Source organism: Pelobates fuscus, chromosome 1 (genome assembly GCF_036172605.1).
Source record: "Pelobates fuscus isolate aPelFus1 chromosome 1, aPelFus1.pri, whole genome shotgun sequence".
In the NCBI taxonomy this organism is placed as follows: domain Eukaryota; kingdom Metazoa; phylum Chordata; class Amphibia; order Anura; family Pelobatidae; genus Pelobates; species Pelobates fuscus.
Genome location: NC_086317.1, coordinates 435,737,471 through 435,748,747, shown reverse-complemented (window position 1 = coordinate 435,748,747; position 11,277 = coordinate 435,737,471).

Sequence of the window (11,277 nt, the reverse complement as noted above, 5' to 3'; positions counted from 1 at the left end):
TCCGGCAAATGAGGCCCCCGGGGGCCATGTGATCGCTCTCAAAGAGCGATCACATGGCCCCCTATAGCTGGCTATGGATCTGCCAGCAGGGGGACTGTCTAAAATATTAGACAGTCCCCCTGCTGGTAGGAAGAGTAAAAAAAAATTATTAAACATGTGTAAAATTAAATTAAAAGTATTTATATATATATATAATATGTATATATATTATATATATAATATATATACATATTATATATATGTAACGTCATACAAAGTGTATTTTAATACTAATATAAGTATATATATTAATATTAAAATACACTTAGAATGACGTTACATATATATAATATGTATATATATTATATATATAATAGATATATACACATATATTATATATAAATACGTCTAATTACAATAATAAATAAATAAAATAATAAAATAAATAAATAAAATATTGAAACAAAATGTAAAATAAATTATATATGCATATGTAATTTCATTCTAACTGTATTTTGCTATTAATATATATATATATTGGTAACATAATACACTTAGAATGACATTCTATATATATCTATCTATATATAAAATGCAAATAACCGCAAATATATATATAGAGATAAATACATATAATTACATAAAAGATTACATTAGTATGCACGTAGAATTTAAATACCTATAAATGCATATATATTAAAATTCTACGTATATATTTAAGTCATTTTTTAACATAATTATGTCATTTGATTAATTAAAATTTGATTGACATGCCTGACAACACAGGGAGAAAGTGCAGCGAATTTAATTCGCAAGCACTATATTTGACCCTGTAACTCTCCAAGACACCATAAAACCTGTACATAGGGGGTACTGTTTTACTCGGGAGACTTCGCTGAACTCAAATATTAGTGTTTAAAACTGGTAAATTTTATTAAAACAATGATATTTTAAGTAAAAGTGAAGTTTTTTGCATTGTTTTCAAACAAATGGCACTTTTATGGACTATATTATTGTTGTAATATGTTTTACTGTTTTAAAACACTAATATTTGTGTTTAGTGAAGTCTCCCGAGAATAACAGTACCCCCCATGTACAGGTTTTATGGTGTTTTGGAAAGTTAGAGAGTCACATATAAGGCTTGCATTTCATTTTTTTGACATTGAAATTTGCCAGATTAGTTATGTTGCCTTTGAGATCGTATGGTAGCCCAGGAATAAGAATTACCCCCATGATGGCATACCATTTGCAAAAGTAGACAACCCAAGGTATTGCAAATGGGGTATGCCCAGTCATTTTTAGTAGCCACTTAGTCACAAACACTGGCCAAATATTAGTTTTTTGCTTTTTTCACACAAAAACAAATATGAACGCTAACTTTGGCCAGTGTTTGTGACTAAGTGGCTACTAAAAAAAGACTAAACATACCCCACTTGCAATACCTTGGGTTGTCTACTTTTTCAAATGGTATGCCATTATGGGGGTAATTCTCATTCCTGGGCTACCACACTGTCTCAAAGGTAACATTACTAATCTGGCAAATTTCAATTTGAAAATAGAACGTTCTATATTTGACCCTGTAACTTTCCAAAACACCATAAAACCTGTTAATAGGGGGTACTGTTGTACTCGTGAGACATCGCTGATTACAAATATGTGCTTTTTTTTGCAGTAAAACCTAACAGTATTATGACATGTACAGCTAAAATGTGAGGCGGAACTACAAATTAAAAAAAAAAAAAAAAATTCTCACAGTTTTTTAAATTTTATTCATAATAAATTATGTTTCATATATAAATATTTGATATAAAATGAAAGCCCTGTTTCTCCTGAACAAAATGATATATAATAAGTGTGGGTGCATATAATATGAAAGAGGGGAACTACGGGTGAACAGACATATAGCGCAAATTCCAGTTTTTGTTTACGTTTTGTTTTGATCAGAACGTGTACTATTGACTCCGTCCTGAAGGGGTTAAACAGAAAGACAATTTCAGCTCAAAACAGAATTCCGGTCATAACTTAAAGGGACACTATAGTCACCAAAACAACTTTAGCTTAATGAAGCAGTTTTGGTGTATAGAACATGCCCCTGCAGCCTCATTGCTCAATCCTCTGCCATTTAGGAGTTAAATCCCTTTGTTTATGAACCCTAGTCACTCCTCCCTGCATGTGACTTGCACAGCCTTCCATAAACACTTCCTGTAAAGAGAGCCCTATTTAGGCTCTTTATTGTAAGTTCTGTTTAATTAAGATTTTCTTATCCCCTGCTATGTTAATAGCTTGCTAGACCCTGCAAGAGCCTCCTGTATGTGATTAAAGTTCAATTTAGAGATTGAGATACAATTATTTAAGGTAAATTACATCTGTTTGAACGTGAAACCAGTTTTTTTTTTCATGCAGGCTCTGTCAATCATAGCCAGGGGAGGTGTGGCTAGGGCTGCATAAACAGAAACAAAGTGATTTAACTCCTAAATGACAGTGAATTGAGCAGTGAAATTGCAGGGGAATGATCTATACACTAAAACTGCTTTATTTAGCTAAAGTAATTTAGGTGACTATAGTGTTCCTTTAACTCACAAGAACCGATTCAAAATTGGATTTAAAAAAATCCTTTGCACATACATTTCTGAAGCGATAGAATTAAAGAAATGAAATGTTCTTTAAAAAAAAAAAAAGCATGTTACATGTCCCTTTGAGACGAATTACATTGTTATTTTATGCACATACACCTTTTCTGATAGTTCTTGCAACTGTATTTTAGCAGGTAAAACCTGCTTTTCTATCTCGTTGCAAGGACAGCTGTTAAATGTTTTTCCGCAGTCATGGAATTGTTAACTTCCTAAAATCTCTGTGAAAATAGTCCATTAATCAGTTCAACAGATCTCCAATAATAATTAACATATATGCTCCCCTTCACACATAGAGAATATAATTGCATGCATTATAGCTAAATTAATTATATTGAAGTAAGCCTGCAAGTGGTTGCATTTTATTAATTCTTCATAAAATATTAATTAATAATTATTCCACGTGAGTGATCACAGTTAAGTACTTTATACAGTTCCTCCAAACATTGCTTGGTGTCTGTACTCTTCCCCATTTTACCATCTATTCTCCTTTCTTCCTCATGCCATTTCTCCTTCCGTTCCTTTTTATGCCATAGCCCTCTCCACATCGCTTTCTTTCTCGTCTCCTCCTGCCACGTCTCCCCTTTACGTCATCTCTCCTCTTCCATCTTCTTCTCTTAACATTTGTTAGGAACAAATTCTAACCATTCACTCAAAAGTTGAGCCACTTTTTGATAAGACGTACTGGGTTTTAAGGTAAAGACAAAGTGAATTTTACATTTAAGGCCAAAATAGGCAAACTGAATCATAGCTGAGAATTTGTTCAGTTCAGCTATTTCGATCTCACATTTGAAATTCACATTGAATTCTCACTTGATAGAAACATACCTTGCCACTAAGAAAGGCCCATGCTGGGCATGCATACATGGCCATAGCAGGAGATGGCAACAGTATGTGCAATGTATTAAAATGTGATTTCATTGCTAGTCCACAAACATTACTGTTTACCTTTAACAAGTATTTTCCCTGTAGGATGTATAAGGAGTAAGTTGTTATTAACTTCATTGCGTCAGGCCAGAGGCTAGTATTAAAAGGACACTAGAGTAGTTTGCTGAAAAGCTTTACATTTAAAGAGTGTGTCCGCTTTTTTTTTATCTTGGAAAAAGTGCAGATTTCAATAGAAATTCACACTTTTAAAAATTATACTTGTTTCACCCCTCCCCTGGCTTTTCAAGCAGACAACGGGTCTGTTACTTCCTGAATTTGCACTTTCCTTATTTGCACTGAACTCAAGAGGCAGCAATTGTTCAGACCACCTGCCTTGCAAAGACTTCTCATTGAGCTGCATTGGGAAGTCTGTGATTGGACAACCACAAGGTCTGGGCGGGGCTAGAAGGGGAGGGCTTGCAATGGCAGCAGACAAGAGATCTGCAGTGTTTGCAAGCTGTTTTTAGATATGCCCCAATGAAAAAAAATTCATAATTAAATGCATGCGAGTTTTCATTTGGGGTATATCTTCAAAACTGTGATTTTTTAAAATTTATTTTGCACTTGGGCAGTGGAGTGTCCCTTTAAGCTTTGAGTGGCAACTGGTAATGATTTGCAGCAGGTTGGAAACCAGCTACTTATAGCATAGAGAATAATAGGAGCCACTAGTTACTACTTTGTTACTGCCTTTCAATATTATCAGCTGGTCACTTCCTGTCTCTACTAGAGAAATGTTGCAATTAGCGGCAGGCATAGTAACAAGTAAAAACTAGTGTCTGGTCTAACCTTTAGATTGTGGGCTCACGGGCTGGCTATCTAAACACATTGTTTAAAAGAGCTTCAATAGCTAGATCTTGGCTCACTTGCAGGGTCTGCTTTGCCTTTTGTATTGGTCTGTACATATTGTATATTTTACCCTAATTGTACAGCGCTGCGGAATATGTTGGCGCTTAATAAATGCCAGTAATTAATAATAAAATCAAAAAGTAGAGTCAAGGTTGGTTTGATTTCATGTAAGCATGAAAATAACCTGGAAATAAGAATCAAGCACAATGCAATGGGGACGTTGAACTGCTGTCCAGGGTGCTGAAAGTTGTACATCCATTTTCCATAGCACAGTGCCTCGTAGAACCTTTATTCATGTGCAGTGTGTGTTTTCAGTATCTTTGTCCCAGGGCTGGTGCAAGGATTTTTGCCTCAGCCCCATTTGTTTCACCGACCCATGCTGACTTACCTAAACTGACCAATACACACACATGCTTACCCATACAGCATACAGACACACACACATACGCATACACTCACACTGACCCCCCTCCACACACACACTGACCCATATATACAGACACACAAACACTGACTCATAAAGACACACACACTGACCCATGCAGACACATGCTGACCTATACACACACAGAGTCCCATACACACACACAGACCCATACATACACACACTGACCCATGCACACACAAACAGACCCATATATACACACACACTGATACATGCTGGCACAGACACATGCTGACCCATACATACACAGATCGATACATACACAGACCCATACATACACACACACACACACAGACAGACCCATACACATCTTGTTTTTAATATTATTATATTTAACGTTAGGAGACACTCGGGTTGTAGACCACTTTTGCATTGTAGATTATAGGTAAAGTGCCAGACTACTTCTTTATAATAAATATATATCCATAGATATCATCAAACAGCATACATATTACAAATCAGTATTGTCAAATATGGCCACAGTATAGCTTAAGAAACAGTTAGATTTTGTTTGTGATATTTTTTTGTTTTATTAATTGGATTTTTACAATCCAATTTATTTACCTCTGCAAAGCATCAATCTGAAAAAAACTGTGAACATATTGCTGAACTCATTGTGTGTGGATACTGCCACTGACAATATCTGAAGGCCCATCAAACTTGTCCATTTGGACCTAGAAAGACTTTTTATTCTTTTTAAGGTTTTGAATTTGGTACCAGTGGAGGTTGGACTGTAGGGACAAAACAAATTCTATTGCCATGGTAAGAACTAATGATAAATGTTGTGTCTGTCGTGATTAGTTCTTTTTTTAAACAAATGCTCTATTCTCAGGCTCTGGACTCTCATATCCCGGACGTCTTAACAGACAGGCCTGCATATTGTCCTGTCTTCTAGGGCCAACAGCATCATAGCAGTGGAGTTGGACCTCTTTGTAGTGGTTACTGTTTCACCGATTTATGTATCTGTGTTGTTGGACAGACACAACGCCCCATTGAGTCATGGTTATGAACTTGGGATTAAATTAACTGAATCCAGCAAGTCAGAGGTTTGAGTCATGGAATCTAATATCTCACTGGCTTAGAACTTTATCAGCCACCACTGTTGGGTGCATGAAGCGTTATGCTTTATGTTTAGCTTTTACTGACTTATGAGACTACACATCGTTTTTGCTTATTCATTGCTCCTCAGCAGACCTGCTTCATCTAAATTGCAACAATCTTTATTTCAAACTATAACAAATGAGCTTGCGATGCCACAACAGCATTGCTAAGCATTTCAGGAACAATCATAGTAAAACAACGTCATGGCATACAAATAAATGGCACAATTTTATAAAAGAGAAAATAATAAATCAAGCAAGGCATATGTCTAAAATGTGGGATTACTACAAGATTGTCAAGCTGAAACCATCAATTAGACATAGAAGGGTAGGAAACTTAATTATTTTAGAAGTACACAGTGCTAATAATGAGTAACTACAAAATACAATGTAAGGCAAAAGCACTGAATGCAGGAAGTAAAGCTGATTAAAGGTAAATTGTGCTTGGCTAATACTGTTTTAGAGAGTAAAGCCACTGCTGGCAGCCTCGAAGTACAAGCAGAAACATTTAAAACATTTAATTTAAACATCAGAACTTAAAGCCTAAAGCGAGTGGACACGAGGGTGTATGTCTTGTCCTATAGGAGCTGTGAGGCCTAAAGAGGCATGGGGACCCTGGCCCTGTGGTGAGGAGGGAGCTCAGCTTATACCCGTTAGCCAATGCCCCTGGTACTCCTTGGAACTGCCCCACCAGCCCCAGGCTCTGACACAGTCCAGCACTTGATCCTCACTGGTCCGATCTCAGTTGGTGGTCCAGACGAGTTCTCAGGTTCTAGTTGTAGGTCTCTGACTTCTACGCTGGATATGTGCATCCCGACTGCGTGAGTTGTGCTCAGGGACCACCCTCATTTGGACTGAGGCTCATCCCTGTGCCATGTGTCTGGAGTCGAGGCATCTTCTGCAGCCTGCTCCACCTCGGCATATTGGGTAATTGTAGGCCTCTGAGCGACCACAGCTTCTGTATAGATGCGATTTTGGCACTCTATGCAGCTTCAAAATGCTTGGCAAATAGCCTCAAATTTTTCTGCAACGGTCTCTCTCCACATCAGACCTGTTGATTCTGCTTGGTCATGCATGAGCTTCAGCATGGCAGCCATTTTGAGCACATTGTTGTCTTTTTGGCAGGCTTTTGGTAGCCCAATTGTAGTCTGCCGCAGTGGGGACCGGTATAACCCCCACAGGTCCGTGGGGGGGGGGGGGGGAGGGGAGGGCACTTGCTTCAGGAATCAATATTTAATCACTTGGGTAATGCTTGAGGGTGGAATCCCACTGCAATGTAAAGTATTACATGCTTTTTTTAGGAGCACACAATCTGAATGTCTTGCTGCCATGCTGGTCAGGCCCCGCCCCCCACAGACAGATACTTTTTTTTAAGTTAAGACATAAACTGAAATTTCATCAAGTGATATCTAGGAAATATTTACTACTCAAGCAATATTAGTACTATGGGTTGGAAACTTCCTATAAGTAGCAGTTTAGTGCAATTCTCTGTAGCATGAATTTTTAATACCACAAAGAAAAATGTTCCTGCGACTCTTAAATTATACTTTTGCAAGGCTACAAATGCAGCCACAGACAGATTCATGGGATGTGATCAAGTGATTGTTTTAGCCACATTTGCAAATCACTATATGACTGCTAGAAAATGTCATTGTCATCTGCTAGAAAATGTCACTATAATCTTGTGTTAATTTATTTTTAATGGTATTAAAGCCGAACCACAAAAAAACTGTAAATCCGTAATGTCTTATCAGTACCTGCTTGGAGTTACTGTGTCAACTCTATTAAACTTTAGAAATGCTAGCATGAAGGTTAAAGTCCCCAGAACATATTTATATGCTATGTCCATACTATTGCAGTGTAGCTGGGCATTAAATAACACGCAGAGCCGATGATACATTGAAGCCTCTGTGTCTGTTTACCTTGGGAATAAATACAGTCAATAATTGGTTACAAACCAAACACAGTGAAAATATATGGTGTAGAACATTGCACAATGACTATGCTTCAGAGAGAATTACAATTAGCAACTAATCTGTATTCCATGTAGAGCTGGTGTTTGTAAGGTGTCTTATGCAAAGGAGACACAATACAAATGTATCTGGACATCTTTGTGACTTTAAGACAAATATATTTGTCCATCCTCCTGACAATTAAATAATAAAACATAGACAGATGGTAGACAGATGGTAGGTAAACAGATTACAGATGAGTAATAGACAGGTGATATATTATTGATAGACAGATAATAGACAGATAGACAGATTTGTATAGAGAGAACGAGTAAAGCAGAGAGTATGATTCATTAGAAGTGACTAAAGGCAATAATGAGATAGTCAAATCTAGCTGAATCCAAAAGAAGATCTGAATTTGCTTAATTGGACCACTGGATAGTGTTATACAAAGTTTCCAATATAATTATCTTCCATATTGTATATATCTGTAATTCACACTTTTACAATGTCTCAAAAGCCATATAATTTCAGGATTATGTTACTTTGATATTCCAAGTCTGCAATTATATTCCATATTTACATGCTTCTGCAATCAACATGAACACACAAATTACCCACTTACCTCTTATCTGCTGTCCTGTTTCTAGATAAGATGGCAATCCTATTGGTTGTGAGAGGTTCCATCACATATATAAGAACAGTGACTGAGTCACACCACACAAAAACAAAAGTTTTAGACTTTAGAAAAACAGACTTTTCTAAAATTAGAATATGTGTAAAGGAGTCATTATCAGACTGGAGCAATTTAAATGGCACCAAGAGAAATGGTATTATTTAAAAGTTGCACTACTGAAGGCAACAGAAAATTGCATTAGGCTTGTTAGTAAAAGAAAAAAATTCAAGAAACCACTGTGGTACTCTGCAGATTTGGCCAAAATAGTAAAAAACAAAAAGTTAGCATTTAGTAATTATAAAAAAACCAGAGTGAAGAAGACAGAATGATCTATAAGATTAGGCAGAAAGAGGCTAAGCAAGTTATAAGAGCTTCCAAATCACACACAGAAGAGAAAATAGCACAGTCAGTAAAAAAGGGGGACAACACTTTTTTTATATAAATAAATGAGAAAAGAAAAGTAAAACAAGGATTAGTTAGATTAAAAACAAAAGAAGGAAGGTATGTAGAAGAGGATAAAGGTCTAGCTGACTGCCTCAATGAATATTTTTGTTCGGTATTTACAGATGAAAATGAAGGAGAGGGACCTCCTTCAAGAAAAAGGATAAATGAGTTATTTATTACACGTGAGTTTACAGAGGAAGAGGTTCTATTTCAACTGTCAAAAGTAAAGACAAATAAGTCAATGGGACCCGATGGAATACACCCAAAGCTATTGAAAGAGCTTAGTGGTGTACTAGCAAAACCATTAACAGATTTATTTAACCAATCATTGATAACAGGAGTAGTCCCAGAAGATTGGAAGTTGGCGAATGTTGTGCCCATTCACAAGAAAGGTAATAGGGAGGAGTCGGGCAACTATAGGCCAGAAAGCCTTACTTCAGTAGTGGGGAAAGTGATGGAAACCATGTTAAAGGATAGGATTGTTGAACATCTAAAAACACATGGATTTCAAGATCAGAGACAACATGGGTTTACTTCAGGGAGATCATGCCAAACTAATCTTATTGATTTTTTTGACTGGGTAACTAAAATTATAAATCAGGGTGGTGCAGTAGACATTGCTTACCTAGATTTCAGTAAGGCTTTTGACACTGTTGCACAGTGGCTTATCAATAAACTGCAATCTTTAAGTTTGGATTCCAATATTGTTGAATGGGTGAGGCAGTGGCTGAGTGACAGGCAACAGAGGGTTGTAGTCAATGGAGTATATTCGAAGCTTGGACTTGTCACCAGTGGGGTACCTCAGGGATCTGTACTTGGACCCATTCTCTTTAATATTTTTATTAGTGATATTGCAGAAGGTCTTGATGGTAAGGTGTGTCTTTTTGCGGATGATACTAAGATATGTAACAGGGTTGATGTTCCAGGAGGGATAAGCCAAATGGCAAATGATTTAGGTAAACTAGAAAAATGGTCAGAGTTGTGGCAACTGACATTTAATGTGGATAAGTGCAAGATAATGCATCTTGGACGTAACAACCCAAGGGCAGAGTACAGAATATTTGATAGAGTCCTAACCTCAACATCTGAGGAAAGGGATTTACGGGTGATTATTTCTGAGGACTTAAAGGTAGGCAGACAATGTAATAGAGCAGCAGGAAATGCTAGCAGAATGCTTGGTTGTATAGGGAGATAGGGTTGTATAGGGAGAGGTATTAGCAGTAGAAAGAGGGAAGTGCTCATGCCATTGTACAGAACACTGGTGAGACCTCACTTGGAGTATTGTATGCAGTACTGCAGACCGTATCTTCAGAAGGATATTGACACCTTAGAGAAAGTTCAGAGAAGGGCTACTAAACTGGTTCATGGATTGCAGTCTAAACCGACAAGGAAAGGTTAAAGGATCTTAACATGTATAGCTTGGAGGAAAGACGAGACAGGGGGGATATGATAGAAACATTTAAATACATAAAGGGAATCAACACAGTAAAGGAGGAGACTATATTTAAAAGAAGAAAAACTACCACAACAAGAGGACATAGTCTTAAATTAGAGGGACAAAGGTTTAAAAATAATATCAGGAAGTAGTACTTTACTGAGAGGGTAGTGGATGCATGGAATAGCCTTCCAGCTGAAGTGGTAGAGGTTAACACAGTAAAGGGGTTTAAGCATGCGTGGGATAGGCATAAGGCTATCCTAACTATATGATAAGGTCAGAGACTAATGAAAGTATTTAGAAAATTGGGCAGACTAGATGAGCCGAATGGTTCTTATCTGCCGTCACATTCTATGTTTCTATGTTTCTATGTTTCTATATCTGAACCCTACTCTTTGTACTTCCTTAATGGACTTGACTTGGGCCAGCTTAGTATGGTGACAACCATTTTGCTTAGCAGATATCGTCCTCTTTGAAACGGGCATCTAATATTGCCAGGGAAACCCCCCAGTCAGTCTAAGTCACCAAAGAGGGGTCTCTATATAAAATGATAGATGTAGCAAACTCTAGAGCATTCCTACAAGCCCTGAGTATTACCATGGATCGGGAAAATGAGTTAGCTCCTCATTTGTGTATCACTTGGATGTTGCATACATTACGATCTTTGTGGCTCTCAGAGGTGTGAGTGAGTCTAGCGGTTGAAACGGTACGTGTAAGTTGCCAGATATAGAGAAATAGGTAATTTCATGTACGTAACTTGTTTAATTGCCAGGATCTTGTGCAGGTCAGGGATGAGACTTAAACTGGGGTTATTTGCAGGGTCTTTTTTTGATATCGTAGACA